Raw genomic sequence first — 17,546 nt, 5'->3', positions numbered from 1 at the left:
GGGCTATCAGAGTGTTGATGAAACACAGAAATTGCATCGGGATTGAATACAACAGTCACCATGAGAACTTTCCTCCATGGAAGTAATGTCTCAAACAGTCTACGCTTTGATCGTTCCCTGGAAGACCAGTAGAAGTTTCCGATACACATCTGGAGGCATTCTGTAATCTGTGGACTATCAGAGTGTTGATGAAACACAGAAATTGCATCGGGATTGAATACAGCAGTCACCATGCGCACTTTCCTCCATGGGAGTAATGTCCCAAACAGTCTACGCTTTGATCGTTCCCTGGAAGACCAGTAGTAGTTTCCGATGCACATCGGGAGGCATTCTGTAATCTGTGGACTACCAGAGTCTTGATGAAACACAGATATTGCATCGGGATTGAATACAACAGTCACCATGCGCACTTTCTTTCATGGGAGTAATTCTCAAACAGTCTACGCTTTGATCGTTCCCTGGAAGACCAGTAGTAGTTTCCGATGCACATCTGGAGGCATTCTGTAATCTGTGGACTATCAGAGTGTTGATGAAACACAGAAATTGCATCGGGATTGAATACAGCAGTCACCTTGCGCACTTTCCTCCATGGGAGTAATGTCTCTAACAGTCTACGCTTTGATCGTTCCCTGGAAGACCAGTAGTAGTTTGCGATGCACATCAGGAGGCTTTCCGTAATCAGTGGACTATCAGAGTGTTGATGAAACACTGAAATGGCATCGGGATTGAATACAACAGTCACCATGCGCACTTTCCTCCATGGGAGTAATGTCTCTAACAGTCTACGCTTTGATCGTTCCCTGGAAGACCAGTAGTAGTTTCCGATGCACATCTGGAATCTTTCTGTAATCTGTGGACTATCAGAGTGTTGATGAAACACAGAAATTGCATCGGGATTGAATACAACAGTCACCATGAGCACGCTCCTCCATAAAAGTAATGTCTCAAACGGTCTACGCTTTGATCGTTCCCTGGAAGACCGGTAGTAGTTTCCGATGAACATCTGGAGGCATTCTGTAATCTGTGGACTATTAGAGTGTTGATGAAACACAGATATTTCATCGGGATTGAATACAACAGCCACCATGCGCACTTTACTCCATGGGAGTAATGTCTAAAACAGTCTACGCTTTGATCGTTCCCTGGAAGACCAGTAGTAGTTTCCCATGCACATCTGGAGGCTTCCTGTAATCTGTGGACTATCAGAGTGTTGATGAAACACAGAAATTGCATCGGGATTGAATACAACAGTTACAATGCGCACTTTCCTCCATGGGAGTAATTCTCAAACAGTCTACGATTTGGTCGTTCCCTGGAAGACCAGTAGTAGTTTCCGATGCACATCTGGTGGCATTCTGTAATCTGTGACTATCAGAGTGTTGATGAAACACAGACAATGCATCGGATTGATTACAACAGTTACCATGCGCACTTTCCTCCATGGGAGTAATGTCCCAAAGAGTTTACGCTTTGATCGTTCCCTGAAATACCAGTAGTAGTTTCCGATGCATATCTGGAGGCAATCTGTAATCAGTGTACTATCAGAGTGTTAATGAAACACCGAAATTGCATCGGGATTGAATACAACAGCCACCATGCGCACTTTTCTCCATGGGAGTAATGTCTAAAACAGTCTACGCTTTGATCGTTCCCTGGAAGACCAGTAGTAGTCCCCGATGCACATCTGGAGGCATTCTGTAATCTGTGGACTATCAGAGTGTTGATGAAACACAGAAATTGCATCGGGATTGAATACAGCAGACACCTTGCGCACTTTCCTCCATGGGAGTAATGTCTCTAACAGTCTACGCTTTGATCGTTCCCTGGAAGACCAGTAGTAGTTTGCGATGCACATCTGGAGGCTTTCCGTAATCAGGGGACTATCAGAGTGTTGATGAAACACTGAAATTGCATCGGGATTGAATACAACAGTCACCATGTGCACTTTCCTCCATGGGAGTAATGTCTCTAACAGTCTACGCTTTGATCGTTCCTTGGAAGACCAGTAGTAGTTTCCGATGCACATCTGGAGGCTTTCTGTAATCTGTGGACTATCAGAGTGTTGATGAAACACAGAAATTGCACCGGGATTGAATACAACAGTCACCATGAGCACGTTCCACCATAAAAGTAATGTCTCAAACGGTCTACGCTTTGATCGTTCCCTGGAACACCGGTAGTAGTTTCCGATGAACATCTGGAGGCATTCTGTAATCTGTGGACTATTAGAGTGTTGATGAAACACAGATATTTCATCGGGATTGAATACAACAGCCACCATGCGCACTTTCCTCCATGGGAGTAATGTCTCAAACAGTCTACGTTTTGATCGTTCCCTGGAAGACCTGTAGTAGTTTCCGATGCACATCTGGAGGCTTTCTGTAATCTGTGGACTACCAGAGTGTTGATGAAACACAGAAATTGCATCGGGATTGAATACAACAGTCACCATGCGCACTTTCCTTCATGGGAGTAATTCTCAAACAGTCTACGCTTTGATCGTTCCCTGGAAGACCATTAGTAGTTTCCGATGCACATCTGGGGGCATTCTGTAATCTGTGGACTATCAGAGGGTTGATGAAACACAGAAATTGCTTCGGGATTGAATACAACAGTCACCATGCGCACTTTCCTGGATGGGAGTAATGTCTGAAACAGTCTACGCTTTGATCGTTCCCTGGAAGACCAGTAGAAGTTTCCGATACACATCTGGAGGCATTCTGTAATCTGTGGACTATCAGAGCGTTGATGAAACACAGAAATCGCATCGGGACTGAATACAACAGTCACCATCCGCACTTTCCTCCATGGGAGTAATGTCCCAAACAGTCTACGTTTGGATCGTTCCCAGGAAGAACATTAGTAGTGTCCGATGCACATCTCGCGGCATTCTGTAATCTGTGGACTATCAGAGTGTTGATGAAACACAGAAAATGCATCGTGATTGAATACAACAATCACCATGCGCACTTTCCTCCATGGTAGTAATGTCTCAAGGAGTTTACGCTTTGATCGTTCCCTGGAAGTCCAGTAGTAGTTTCCGATGCACATCTGGATGCATTCTGTAATCTGCGGAGTATCAGAGTGTTGATGAAACACAGAAATTGCATCGGGATTGAATACAACAGTCACCATGCGCCCTTTCCTCCGTGGGAGTAATTCTCAAACAGTCTACGCTTTGATCGTTCCCTGGAAGACCAATAGTAGTTTCCGATCCACATCTGGTGGCATTCTGTAATCTGTGGTCTATCAGAGTGTTGATGAAACACAGATATTTCATCGGGATTGAATACAACAGTCACCATGAGCACTTTCCTCCACGGGAGGTATGTCTCCAACAGTCTACGCTTTGATCGTTCCCTGAAAGTCCAGTAGTAGTTTCCGATGCACATCTGGAGGTATTCTGTAATCTGTGGATTATCAGAGTGTTGATGAAACACAGAAATTGCATCGGGATTGAATACAAAAGTCACCATGTGCACATTCCTTCATAAAAGTAATGTATCAAATAGTCTACGCTTTGATCGTTACCTGGAAGACAAGTAGAAATTTCCGATGACCATCTGGAGGCATTCTGTAATCTGTGGACTATCAGAGTGTTGATGAAACACAGAAATTGCTTCGGGATTGAATACAACAGTCACCCTGCGCACTTTCCTCCACAGCTGTAATGTCTCAAACAGTCTACGCTTTGATCGTTCCCTGGAAGACCCGCAGTAGTTCCGAAGAACATCTGGAGGCATTCTGTAATCTGTGGACTATCAGAGTGTTGATGAAACACAGAAATTGCATCGGGATTGAATTCAACAGTCAACATGCACACATTCCTCCACAGGAGTAATGTCTCAAATTGTCTACGCTTTGATCGTTCCCTGGAAGACCAGTAGTAGTTTCCGATGCACATCTGGAGGCATTCTGTAATCTGTGGAGTACCAGAGTGTTGATGAAACACAGAAATTGCATCGGGATTGAATACAACAGACACCATGCGCACTTTCCTCCATGGGAGTAATTCTCAAACAGTCTACGCTTTGATCGTTCCCTGGAAGACCAGTAGTAGTTTCCGATGCACATCTCGTGGCATTCTGTAATCTGTGGACTATCAGAGTGTTGATGAAACACAGAAATTGCATCGGGATTGAATACAACAGTCACCATGAGCACGTTCCTCCATAAAAGTAATGTCTCAAACGGTCTACGCTTTGATCGTTCCCTGGAAGACCGGTAGTAGTTTCCGATGAACATCTGGAGGCATTCTGTAATCTGTGGATTATTAGAGTGTTGATGAAACACAGATATTTCATCGGGATTGAATACAACAGCCACCATGCGCACTTTCCTCCATGGGAGTAATGTCTCAAACAGTCTACGTTTTGATCGTTCCCTGGAAGACCAGTAGTAGTTTCCGATGCACATCTGGAGTCTTTCTGTAATCTGTGGACTACCAGAGTGTTGATGAAACACAGAAATTGCATCGGGATTGAATACAACAGTCACCATGCGCACTTTCCTTCATGGGAGTAATTCTCAAACAGTCTACGCTTTGATCGTTCCCTGGAAGACCAGTAGTAGTTTCCGATGCACATCTGGGGGCATTCTGTAATCTGTGGACTATCAGAGGGTTGATTAAACACAGAAATTGCTTCGGGATTGAATACAACAGTCACCATGCGCACTTTCCTCCATAGGAGTAATGTCTCAAACAGTCTACGCTTTGATCGTTCATTGGAAGACCAGTAGTAGTTTCCGATTAACATCTGGAGGCATTCTGTAATCTGTGAACTATCAGAGTGTTTATGAATCACAGAAGTTGCATTGGGATTGAATACAACAGTCACCATGCCCACTTTCCTCCATGGGAGTAATGTCACAAACAGTCTACGCTTTGATCGTTCCCTGGAAGACCAGTAGTAGTTTCCGATGCACATCGGGAGGCATTCTGTAATCTGTGGACTATCAGAGTGTTGATGAAACACAGAAATCGCATCGGGATTGAATACAACAGTCACCATCCGCACTTTCCTCCACGGGAGTAATGTCCCGAACAGTCTACGTTTGGATCGTTCCCAGGAAGACCATTAGTAGTTTCCGATGCACATCTCGCGGCATTCTGTAATCTGTGGACTATCAGAGTGTTGATGAAACTCAGAAAATGCATCGTGATTGAATACAACAGTCACCATGCGAACTTTCCTCCATGGTAGTAATGTCTCAAAGAGTTTACGCTTTGATCGTTCCCTGGAAGTCCAGTAGTAGTTTCCGATGCACATCTGGATGCATTCTGTAATCTGCGGAGTATCAGAGTGTTGATGAAACACAGAAATTGCATCGGGATTGAATACAACAGTCACCATGCGCCCTTTCCTCCGTGGGAGTAATTCTCAAACAGTCTACGCTTTGATCGATCCCTGGAAGACCAATAGTAGTTTCCGATGCACATCTGGTGGCATTCTGTAATCTGTGGTCTATCAGAGTGTTGATGAAACACAGATATTTCATCGGGATTGAATACAACAGTCACCATGAGCACTTTCCTCCACGGGAGGTATGTCTCCAACAGTCTACGATTTGATCGTTCCCTGGAAGACCAGTAGTAGTTTCCGATGCACATCTGGAGGTATTCTGTAATCTGTGGATTATCAGAGTGTTGATGAAACACAGAAATTGCATCGGGATTGAATACAACAGTCACCAAGTGCACATTCCTGCATAAAAGTAATGTATCAAACAGTCTACGCTTTGATCGTTACCTGGAAGACAGGAGAAATTTCCGATGACCATCTGGAGGCATTCTGTAATCTGTGGACTATCAGAGTGTTGATGAAACACAGAAATTGCTTCGGGATTGAATCCAACAGTCACCCTGCGCACTTTCCTCCACAGCTGTAATGTCTCAAACAGTCTACGCTTTGATCGTTCCCTGGAAGACCAGTAGTAGTTTCTGATGAACATCTGGAGGCATTCTGTAATCTGTGGACTATCAGAGTGTTCATGAAACACAGAAATTGCATCGGGATTGAATACAAAAGACACCATGCGCACTTTCCTCCATGGGAGTAATTCTCAAACAGTCTACGCTTTGATCGTTCCCTGGAAGACCAGTAGTAGTTTCCGATGCACATCTCGTGGCATTCTGTAATCTGTGGACTATCAGATTGTTGATAAAACACAGAAAATGCATCGGGATTGAATACAACAGTCACCATGCGCACTTTCCTCCATGGGAGTAATGTCCCAAACAGTCTACGCTTTGATCGTTCCCTGGAAGTCCAGTAGTAGTTTCCGATGCACATCTGGTGGCATTCTGTAATCTGTGGTCTATCAGAGTGTTGATGAAACACAGAAATTGCATCGGGATTGAATACAACAGACACCATGCGCACTTTCCTCCGTGGGAGTAATGTCTCAAACAGTCTACGCTTTGATCGTTCCCTGGAAGACCAGTAGTAGTTTCCGATTAACATCAGGAGGCATACTGTAATCTGTGTACTATCAGAGTGTTGATGAAACACAGAAATTGCATCGGGATTGAATACAACAGTCACCATGAGCACATTCCTGCATAAAAGTAATGTCTCAAACTGTCTACGCTTTGATCGTTCCCTGGAAGACCAGTAGTAGTTTCCGATGCACATCTGGGGGCATTCTGTAATCTGTGGACTATCAGAGAGTTGATGAAACACAGAAATTGCTTCGGGATTGAATACAACAGTCACCATGCGCACTTTCCTCCACGGGAGGTAAGTCTCAAACAGTCCACAATTTGATCGTTCCCTGGAAGACCAGTAGTGGTTTCCGATGCACATCTGGTGGCATTCTGCGATCTGTGGACTATCAGAGTGTTGATGAAACACAGAAATAGCATCGGGATTGAATACAATAGTCACAATCCGCACTTTCCTGCATGGGAGTAATGTCTGAAACAGTCTACGCTTTGATCGTTCCCGGGAAGAAAACTAATAGTTTCTGATGCACATCTCGTGGCATTCTGTAATCTGTGGACTATTAGAGTGTTTGTGAAACACAGAAAATGCCACGGGATTGAATGCAACAGTTACCATGCGCAATTTCCTTCATGGGAGTAATGTCACAAGGAGTTTACGCTTTGATCGTTCCCTGAAAGACCAGTAGTAGTTTCCGATGCACATCTGGAGGCATTCTGTAATCTGTGGACTATCAGAGTGTTGATGAAACACAGAAATTGCATCGGGATTGAATACAACAGTCACCATGAGCACATTCCTGCATAAAAGTAATGTCTCAAACGGTCTACGCTTTGATCGTTCCCTGGAAGACCGGTAGTAGTGTCCGATGAACATCTGGAGACATTCTGTAATCTGTGGACTATTAGAGTGTTGATGAAACACAGATATTGCATCGGCATTGAATACAACACCAACCATGCGCACTTTAATCCATGGGAGTAATGTCTCAAACAGTCTACGCTTTGATCGTTCCCTGGAAGACCAGTAGTAGTTTCCGATGCACATCTGGAGGCTTTCTGTAATCTGTGGACTACCAGAGTGTTGATGAAACACAGAAATTGCTTCGGGATTGAATCCAACAGTCACCCTGCGCACTTTCCTCCACAGCTGTAATGTCTCAAACAGTCTACGCTTTGATCGTTCCCTGGAAGACCAGTAGTAGTTTCCGATGAACATCTGGAGGCATTCTGTAATCTGTGGACTATCAGAGTGTTCATGAAACACAGAAATTGCATCGGGATTGAATACAACAGTCACCATGAGCACATTCCTGCATAAAAGTAATGTCTCAAACGGTCTACGCTTTGATCGTTCCCTGGAAGACCGGTAGTAGTGTCCGATGAACATCTGGAGACATTCTGTAATCTGTGGACTATTAGAGTGTTGATGAAACACAGATATTGCATCGGCATTGAATACAACACCAACCATGCGCACTTTAATCCATGGGAGTAATGTCTCAAACAGTCTACGCTTTGATCGTTCCCTGGAAGACCAGTAGTAGTTTCCGATGCACATCTGGAGGCTTTCTGTAATCTGTGGACTACCAGAGTGTTGATGAAACACAGAAATTGCTTCGGGATTGAATCCAACAGTCACCCTGCGCACTTTCCTCCACAGCTGTAATGTCTCAAACAGTCTACGCTTTGATCGTTCCCTGGAAGACCAGTAGTAGTTTCCGATGAACATCTGGAGGCATTCTGTAATCTGTGGACTATCAGAGTGTTCATGAAACACAGAAATTGCATCGGGATTGAATACAAAAGACACTATGCGCACTTTCCTCCATGGGAGTAATTCTCAAACAGTCTACGCTTTGATCGTTCCCTGGAAGACCAGTAGTAGTTTCCGATGCACATCTCGTGGCATTCTGTAATCTGTGGACTATCAGATTGTTGATAAAACACAGAAAATGCATCGGGATTGAATACAACAGTCACCATGCGCACTTTCCTCCATGGGAGTAATGTCCCAAACAGTCTACGCTTTGATCGTTCCCTGGAAGTCCAGTAGTAGTTTCCGATGCACATCTGGTGGCATTCTGTAATCTGTGGTCTATCAGAGTGTTGATGAAACACAGAAATTGCATCGGGATTGAATAAAACAGACACCATGCGCACTTTCCTCCGTGGGAGTAATGTCTCAAACAGTCTACGCTTTGATCGTTCCCTGGAAGACCAGTAGTAGTTTCCGATTAACATCAGGAGGCATACTGTAATCTGTGTACTATCAGAGTGTTGATGAAACACAGAAATTGCATCGGGATTGAATACAACAGTCACCATGAGCACATTCCTGCATAAAAGTAATGTCTCAAACTGTCTACGCTTTGATCGTTCCCTGGAAGACCGGTAGTAGTTTCCGATGAACATCTGGAGACATTCTGTAATCTGTGGACTATTAGAGTGTTGATGAAACACAGATATTGCATCGGCATTGAATACAACACCAACCATGCGCACTTTCCTCCATGGGAGTAATGTCTCAAACAGTCTACGCTTTGATCGTTCCCTGGAAGACCAGTAGTAGTTTCCGATGCACATCTGGAGGCTTTCTGTAATCTGTGGACTACCAGAGTGTTGATGAAACACAGAAATTGCATTGGGATTTAATACAACAGTCACCATGCGCACTTTCCTTCATGGGAGTAATTCTCAAACAGTCTACGCTTTGATCGTTCCCTGGAAGACCAGTAGTAGTTTCCGATGCACATCTGGGGGCATTCTGTAATCTGTGGACTATCAGAGAGTTGATGAAACACAGAAATTGCTTCGGGATTGAATACAACAGTCACCATGCGCACTTTCCTCCACGGGAGGTAAGTCTCAAACAGTCCACAATTTGATCGTTCCCTGGAAGACCAGTAGTGGTTTCCGATGCACATCTGGTGGCATTCTGCGATCTGTGGACTATCAAAGTGTTGATGAAACACAGAAATAGCATCGGGATTGAATACAATAGTCACAATCCGCACTTTCCTGCATGGGAGTAATGTCTGAAACAGTCTACGCTTTGATCGTTCCCGGGAAGAAAACTAATAGTTTCTGATGCACATCTCGTGGCATTCTGTAATCTGTGGACTATTAGAGTGTTTGTGAAACACAGAAAATGCCACGGGATTGAATGCAACAGTTACCATGCGCAATTTCCTTCATGGGAGTAATGTCACAAGGAGTTTACGCTTTGATCGTTCCCTGAAAGACCAGTAGTAGTTTCCGATGCACATCTGGAGGCATTCTGTAATCTGTGGACTATCAGAGTGTTGATGAAACACAGAAATTGCATCGGGATTGAATACAACAGTCACCATGAGCACATTCCTGCATAAAAGTAATGTCTCAAACGGTCTACGCTTTGATCGTTCCCTGGAAGACCGGTAGTAGTGTCCGATGAACATCTGGAGACATTCTGTAATCTGTGGACTATTAGAGTGTTGATGAAACACAGATATTGCATCGGCTTTGAATACAACACCAACCATGCGCACTTTAATCCATGGGAGTAATGTCTCAAACAGTCTACGCTTTGATCGTTCCCTGGAAGACCAGTAGTAGTTTCCGATGCACATCTGGAGGCTTTCTGTAATCTGTGGACTACCAGAGTGTTGATGAAACACAGAAATTGCATCGGGATTGAATACAACAGTCACCAAGCGCACTTTCCTTCATGGGAGTAATTCTCAAACAGTCTACGCTTTGATCGATCCCTGGAAGACCAGTAGTAGTTTCCGATGCACATCTGGGGGCATTCTGTAATCTGTGGACTATCAGAGAGTTGATGAAACACAGAAATTGCTTCGGGATTGAATACAACAGTCACCATACGCATTCTCCTCCACGGGAGGTATGTCTCAAACAGTCGACGCTTTGATCGTTCCCTGGAAGACCAGTAGTGGTTTCCGATGCACATCTGGTGGCATTCTGTAATCTGTGGACTATCAGAGTGTTGATGAAACACAGAAATTGCATCGGGATTGAATACAATAGTCACAATCCGCACTTTCCTGCATGGGAGTAATGTCTGAAACAGTCTACGCTTTGATCGGTCCCGGGAAGAAAACTAGTAGTTTCTGATGCACATCTCGTGGCATTCTGTAATCTGTGTACTATCAGAGTGTTGACGAAACACAGAAAATGCCACGGGATTGAATGCAACAGTTACCATGCGCAATTTCCTTCATGGGAGTAATGTCACAAAGAGTTTACGCTTTGATCGTTCCCTGAAAGATCAGTAGTAGTTTCCGATGCACATCTGGAGGCATTCTGTAATCTGTGGACTATCAGAGTGTTGATGAAACACAGAAATTGCATCGGGATTGAATACAACAGACACCATGCGCACTTTCCTCCATGGGAGTAATGTCTCAAACAGTCTACGCTTTGATCGTTCCCTGGAAGACCAGTAGTAGTTTCCGATGCACATCTCGTGGCATTCTGTAATCTGTGGACTATCAGAATGTTGATGAAACACAGAAATTGCATCGGGATTGAATACAACAGTCACCATGCGCACTTTCCTCCATGGGAGTAATGTCTCAAGGAGTTATGCTTTGATCGTTCCCTGGACGTCCAGTAGTAGTTTCCGATGCACATCTGGTGGCATTCTGTAATCTGTGGTCTATCAGAGTGTTGATGAAACACAGAAATTTCATCCTGATTGAATACAACAGTCACCATGCGCACTTTCCTCCACGGGAGGTATGTCTCCAACAGTCTACGCTTTGATCGTTCATTGGAAGACCAGTAGTAGTTTCCGATGCACATCTGGAGGCATTCTGTAATCTGTGGACTATCAGAGTGTTGATGAAACACAAAAATTGCAACGGGATTGAATACAACAGTCACCATGAGAACTTTCCTCCATGGGAGTAATGTCTCAAACAGTCTACGCTTTGATCGTTCCCTGGAAGACCAGTAGAAGTTTCCGATTAACATCTGGAGGCATTCTGTAATCTGTAGACTATCAGAGTGTTGATGAAACACAGAAATTGCATCGGGATTGAATACAGCAGTCACCATGCGCACTTTCCTCCATGGGAGTAATGTCTCTAACAGTCTACGATTTGATCGTTCCCTGGAAGATCAGTAGTAGTTTCCAATGCACATCTGGAGGCTTTCTGTAATCATAGGACTATCAGAGTGTTGATGAAACACAAAAATTGCAACGGGATTGAATACAACAGTCACCATGAGAACTTTCCTCCATGGGAGTAATGTCTCAAACAGTCTACGCTTTGATCGTTCCCTGGAAGACCAGTAGAAGTTTCCGATGCACATCTGGAGGCATTCTGTAATCTGTAGACTATCAGAGTGTTGATGAAACACAGAAATTGCATCGGGATTGAATACAGCAGTCACCATGCGCACTTTCCTCCATGGGAGTAATGTCTCTAACAGTCTACGCTTTGATCGTTCCCTGGAAGATCAGTAGTAGTTTCCGATGCACATCTGGAGGCTTTCTGTAATCAGTGGACTATCAGAGTGTTGATGAAACACAGAAATTGCATCGGGATTGAATACAACAGCCACCATGCGCACTTTCCTCCATGGGAGCATCGTCTCAAGGAGTTTACGCTTTGATCGTTCCCTGGAAGACCAGTAGTAGTTTCCGATTAACATCTGGAGGCATTCTGTAATCTGTGGACTATCAGAGTGTTTATGAATCACAGAAATTGCATCGGGATTGAATACAACATTCACCATGCGCACTTTCCTCCATGGGAGTAATGTCCCAAACAGTCTACGCTTTCATCGTTCCCTGGAAGACCAGTAGTAGTTTCCGATGCACATCGGGAGGCATTCTGTAATCTGTGGACTATCAGAGTGTTTATGAAACACAGAAATTGCATCGGGATTGAATACAGCAGTCACCATGCGCACTTTCCTCCATGGGAGTAATGTCTCTAACAGTCTACGCTTTGATCGTTCCCAGGAAGACCAGTAATAGTTTCCGATGCACATCTCGTGGCATTCTGTAATCTGTGGACTATCAGAGTGTTGATGAAACACAGAAAATGCATCGTGATTGAATACAACAGTCACCATGCGCACTTTCCTCCATGGGAGTAATGTCTCAAGGAGTTTACGCTTTGATCGTTCCCTGGAACTCCAGTAGTAGTTTCCGATGCACATCTGGATGCATTCTGTAATCTGCGGAGTATCAGAGTGTTGATGAAACACAGAAATTGCATCGGGATTGAATACAACAGTCACCATGCGCACTTTCCTCCGTGGGAGTAATTCTCAAACAGTCTACGCTTTGATCGTTCCCTGGAAGACCAATAGTAGTTTCCGATGCACATCTGGTGCCATTCTGTAATCTGTGGTCTATCAGAGTGTTGATGAATCACAGAAATTGCATCGGGATTGAATACAATAGACACCATGAGCACTTTCCTCCATGGGAGTAATTCTCAAACAGTCTACGCTTTGATCGTTCCCTGGAAGACCAGTAGTAGATTCCGATGCACATCTCGCGGCATTCTGTAATCTGTGGACTATCAAAATGTTGATGAAACACAGAAAATGCATCGGAATTGAATACAACAGTCACCATGCGCACTTTCCTCCATGGGAGTAATGTCTCAAGGAGTTTACGCTTTGATCGTTCCCTGGAAGTCCAGTAGTAGTTTCCGATGCACATCTGGTGGCATTCTGTAATCTGTAATCTATCAGAGTGTTGATGAAACACAGAAATTTCATCGGGATTGAATACAACTGTCACCATGCGCACTTTCCTCCACGGGAGGTATGTCTCCAACAGTCTACGCTTTGATCGTTAGCTGGAAGACCAGTAGTAGTTTCCGATGCACATCTGGAGTATCCTGTAATCTGTGGATTATCAGATTGTTGATGAAACACATAAATTGCACCGGGATTGAATACAACAGTCACCACGTGCACATTCCTGCATAAAAGTAATGTCACAAACAGTCTACGCTTTGCTCGTTACCTGGAAGACCAGTAGAAATTTCCGATGAACATCTGAGGCATTCTGTTTCTGTGGACTATCAGAGTGTTGATGAATACAGAAATTGCATCGGGATTGAATACAACAGTTACCATGCGCAATTTCCTCCACAGCAGTAATGTCTCAAACAGTATACGCTTTGATCGTTCCCTGGAAGAGCAGTAGTAGTTTCCGATTAACATCTGGAGGCATTCTGTAATCTGTGGACTATCAGAGTGTTGATGAAACACAGAAATTGCATCGGGATTGAATACAACAGTCACCATGCGCACATTCCTCCACGGGAGCAATGTCTCAAACAGTCTACGCTTTGATCGTTCCATGGGATACGAGTAGTAGTTTCCGATGCACATCGGGAGGCATTCTGTAATCTGTGGACTATCAGAGTGTTGATGAAACACAGAAATTGCATCAGGATTGAATACAACAGTCACCATGCGCACATTCCTCCACGGGGGTAATGTCTCAAACAGTCTACGCTTTGATCGTTCCCTGGATGACCAGTAGCAGTTTCCGATGCACATCATGTGGCATTCTGTAATCTGTAGACTATCAGAGTGTTGATGAAACACAGAAATTGCATCGGGATTGAATACAACAGTAACCTGCGCACATTCCTCCACGCGAGTAATGTCTCAAACAGACTACGCTTTGATCGTTCCCTGGATAACCAGTAGCAGTTTCCGATGCACATCATGTGGCATTCTGTAATCTGTAGACTATCAGAGTGTTGATGAAACACAGAAATTGCATTGGGATTGAATGCAACAGTCACCATGCGCACATTCCTCCACGGGAGTAATGTCTCAAACTGTCTACGCTTTGATCGTTCCCTGGAATACCAGTAGTAGTTTCCGATGCACATCGGGAGGCATTCTGTAATCTGTGGATTATCAGAGTGTTGATGAAACACAGAAATTGCATCGGGATTGAATACAACATTCACCATGTGCACTTTCCTCCATGGGAGTAATGTCTCAAACAGTCTACGCTTTTCATCGTTCCCTGGAAGACCAGTAGTAGTCTCCGATGCACATCTGGAGGCATTCTGTAATCTGTGGACTATCAGAGTGTTGATGAAACACAGAAATTGCATCGGGATTGAATACAACAGACACCATGCGCACTTTCCTCCATGGGAGTAATTCTCAAACAGTCTACGCTTTGATCGTTCCCTGGAAGACCAGTAGTAGTTTCCGATGCACATCTCGTGGCATTCTGTAATCTGTGGACTATCAGAATGTTGATGAAACACAGAAATTGCATCGGGATTGAATACAACAGTCACCACGCGCACTTTCCTACATGGGAGTAATGTCTCAAGGAGTTATGCTTTGATCGTTCCCTGGAAGTCCAGTAGTAGTTTCCGATGCACATCTGGTGGCATTCTGTAATCTGTGGTCTATCAGAGTGTTGATGAAACACAGAAATTTCATCCTGATTGAATACAACAGTCACCATGCGCACTTTCCTCCACGGGAGGTATGTCTCCAACAGTCTACGCTTTGATCATTCCCTGGAAGACCAGTAGTAGTTTCCGATGCACATCTGGAGGCATTCTGTAATCTGTGGACTATCAGAGTGTTGATGAAACACAGAAATTGCATCGGGATTGAATACAACAGTCACCATGCGCACTTTCCTCCATGGGAGCAATGTCTCAAACAGTCAACGCTTTGATCGTTCCCTGGAAGACCAGTAGTAGTTTCCGATTAACATCTGGAGGCATTCTGTAATCTGTGGACTATCAGAGTGTTTATGAATCACAGAAATTGCATCGGGATTGAATACAACAGTCACCATGCGCACTTTCCTCCATGGGAGTAATGTCCCAACCAGTCTACGCTTTGATCGTTCCCTGGAAGACCAGTAGTAGTTTCCGATGCACATCGGGAGGCATTCTGTAATCTGTGGACTATCAGAGTGTTTATGAAACACAGAAATTGCATCGGGATTGAATAGAACAGTCACCATCCGCACTTTCCTCCATGGGAGTAATGTCCCAAACAGTCTACGCTTGGATCGTTCCCAGGAAGACCAGTAGTAGTTTCCGATGCACATCTCGTGGCATTCTGTAATCTGTGGACTATCAGAGTGTTGATGAAACACAGAAAATGCATCGTGATTGAATACAACAGTCATCATGCGCACTTTCCTCCATGGGAGTAATGTCTCAAGGAGTTTACGCTTTGATCGTTCCCTGGAAGTCCAGTAGTAGTTTCCGATGCACATCTGGATGCATTCTGTAATCTGCGGAGTATCAGAGTGTTGATGAAACGCAGAAATTGCATCGGGATTGAATACAACAGTCACCATACGCACTTTCCTCCGTGGGAGTAATTCTCAAACAGTCTACGCTTTGATCGTTCCCTGGAAGACCAATAGTAGTTTCCGATGCACATCTGGTGGCATTCTGTAATCTGTGGTCTATCAGAGTGTTGATGAAACACAGAAATTTCATCGGGATTGAATACAACAGTACCACGCGCACTTTCCTCCACAGGAGGTATGTCTCCAACAGTCTACGCTTTGATCGTCCCCTGGAAGAACAGTAGTAGTTTCCGATGCACATCTGGAGGTATTCTGTAATCTGTGGATTATCAGAGTGTTGATGAAACACAGAAATTGCATCGGGATTGAATACAACAGTCACCACGCGCACATTCCTGCATAAAAGTAATGTCTCAAACAGTCTACGCTTTGATCGATCCCTGGAAGACCAGTAGTAGTTTCCGATGAACATCTGGAGGCATTCTGTAATCTGTGGACTATCAGAGTGTTGATGAAACACACAAATTGCATCGGGATTGATTACAACAGTCACCATGCGCACATTCCTTTACGGGAGTAATGTCTCAAACTGTCTGCGCTTTGATCGTTCCCTGGAAGACCAGTAGTAGTTTCCGATGCACATCGGGAGGCATTCTGTAATCTGTGGATTATCAGAGTGTTGATGAAACACATAAATTGCATCGGGATTGAATACAACAGTCACCACGCGCACATTCCTGCATAAAAGTAATGTCACAAACAGTCTACGCTTTGCTCGTTACCTGGAAGACCAGTAGAAATTTCCGATGAACATCTGAGGCATTCTGTTTCTGTGGACTATCAGAGTGTTGATGAACACAGAAATTGCATCTGGATTGAATACAACAGTTACCATGCGCACTTTCCTCCACAGCAGTAATGTCTCCAACAGTATACGCTTTGATCGTTCCCTGGAAGAGCAGTAGTAGTTTCCGATGAACATCTGGAGGCATTCTGTAATCTGTGGACTATCAGAGTGTTGATGAAACACAGAAATTGCATCGGGATTGAATACAACAGTCACCATTCGCACATTCCTCCACGGGAGCAATGTCTCAAACAGTCTACGCTTTGATCGTTCCATGGGAGACCAGTAGTAGTTTCCGATGCACATCGGGAGGCATTCTGTAATCTGTGGACTATCAGAGTGTTGATGAAACACAGAAATTGCATCGGGATTGAATACAACAGTCACCATGCGCACATTCCTCCACTGGGGTAATGTCTCAAACAGTCTACGCTTTGATCGTTCCCTGGATGACCAGTAGCAGTTTCCGATGCACATCATGTGGCATTCTGTAATCTGTAGACTATCAGTGTGTTGATGAAACACAGAAATTGCATCGGGATTGAATGCAACAGTCACCATGCGCACATTCCTCCACAGGAGTAATGTCTCAAACTGTCTACGCTTTGATCGTTCCCTGGAAGACCAGTAGTAGTTTCCGATGCACATCGGGTGGCATTCTGTAATCTGTGGATTATCAGAGTGTTGATGAAACACAGAAATTGCATCGGGATTGAATACAACATTCACCATGTGCACTTTCCTCCATGGGAGTAATGTCTCAAACAGTCTACGCTTTTATCGTTCCCTGGAAGACCAGTAGTAGTCTCCGATGCACATCTGGATGCATTCTGTAATCTGTGGAGTATCAGAGTGTTGATGAAACACAGAAATTGCATCGGGATTGAATACAACAGTCACCATGCGCACTTTCCTCCATGTGAGTAATGTCTCAAGGAGTTTATGCTTTGATCGTTCCCTGGAAGTCCAGTAGT

Source organism: Schistocerca gregaria, unplaced genomic scaffold (genome assembly GCF_023897955.1).
Source record: "Schistocerca gregaria isolate iqSchGreg1 unplaced genomic scaffold, iqSchGreg1.2 ptg000470l, whole genome shotgun sequence".
NCBI lineage: Eukaryota > Metazoa > Arthropoda > Insecta > Orthoptera > Acrididae > Schistocerca > Schistocerca gregaria.
Note: the sequence above shows the minus strand (reverse complement) of the source record.